The sequence below is a fragment of the Ornithorhynchus anatinus genome, chromosome 4 (genome assembly GCF_004115215.2).
Source record: "Ornithorhynchus anatinus isolate Pmale09 chromosome 4, mOrnAna1.pri.v4, whole genome shotgun sequence".
Taxonomy (NCBI): Eukaryota; Metazoa; Chordata; class Mammalia; order Monotremata; family Ornithorhynchidae; genus Ornithorhynchus; species Ornithorhynchus anatinus.
In genome coordinates, this window is record NC_041731.1 from 64,491,277 (window position 1) to 64,492,444 (window position 1,168).

Sequence of the window (1,168 nt, forward strand, 5' to 3'; positions counted from 1 at the left end):
GTCTTAGCTTATGCTGTCGAATCATTTCCAACCCATAGCGACTCCATGAACACATCTCTCCCAGAACGCCCCACCTCCATCTGCAATCATTCTGGCAATGTATCCATACAGTTCTCTTGGTAAAAATACACAAGTGGTTTACCATTGCCTTTTTCCGCATAGTACACTTGAGCCTCCTCCCTTGGCTCTCTTCTATAATGCTGCTGCCCAGCACAGGTGAGATTTGACTTGTAGCAGATTGCCTGCCACTCACTAGCCACAGGCCAAGCTAGGAATGGAATGGGTAGGCCACTGCTTGACTCTCCCTCCCGTAGCCGAGACTGGTAGAGTACTGGAAACTTTCCAGGTGTGATCCTGAGACGGGGCTGAAAAATTTACCATAAGGTTTTACACAAACTGTAGTAAAGCAAACCTCACTAACATTTCTAGATGGCTCCTAGGACTAAAGGTTGAAATGTAAAAATGCTCAAAGCAAGATAGCAGTTTGGTTTTCTCTGAGGATAAAAAAGCAGGTGAGCTACTCCCTGGGAAATCACACAGAAAAGACTTGTTGCGGGCAGGGAATGTGCCTGTTTGTTGTTACATTGTACTCTCCCAAGCGCTTAGTACGGTGTTCCACACACAGTAAGCACTTGATAAATGCAACTAACTCAGAGACCCTGAATCTCTCTTCGAGTGGGGCACGGAGAGTGGTCTCCCCTGGTTTTAAGCTGCCAGTCTCTGGGTAGGCCAGGACGGGGCCTCCAGAACCAGGTTTGGCACCACTCGGAGCACCTCTTTCAGAATGTAAGGTTTGGAGGTCTGGGAGAGCTGGGTTAGGATCACATCATCTTCAGATATATACTGTGCTGTCAGGTTAGCAAAAGTCTTTTCTGCCCAAACGTATTATCTTATATGTACCCCAGAGCTTAGTTCAGTGCCTGACACATGGTTAGAGGTTAACAAGTACCATAAAAAAAGATGACACCACTATGAAGATGACTTATCAGTACAAGTGGTAATGAGAATAACAGTAATAACAACAATAATAATAATAAATGTGGCATTTGTTAAGTGCTTACTATGTATCAAGCACTGTTCTAAGCACTGAGGTACATTCAAGGTAGTCGGTTCGGACACAATCCACGTCCCACATGGGGCTCACAGTCTTATTCCCCATTTTACAGAT

The 1,168-nt window shown here is 45.1% G+C and overlaps 1 non-coding gene across 1 annotated transcript; it reads right to left on the reverse strand.

Annotated features, from left to right (window-relative positions):
- Positions 1–226: 226 nt before the first annotated feature.
- On the reverse strand, positions 227–364 carry LOC114811372. The gene has a single exon (XR_003759076.1). It is a non-coding gene; the product is annotated as a small nucleolar RNA SNORA7 (small nucleolar RNA).
- Between the last annotated feature and the right edge of the window lie 804 nt (positions 365–1,168).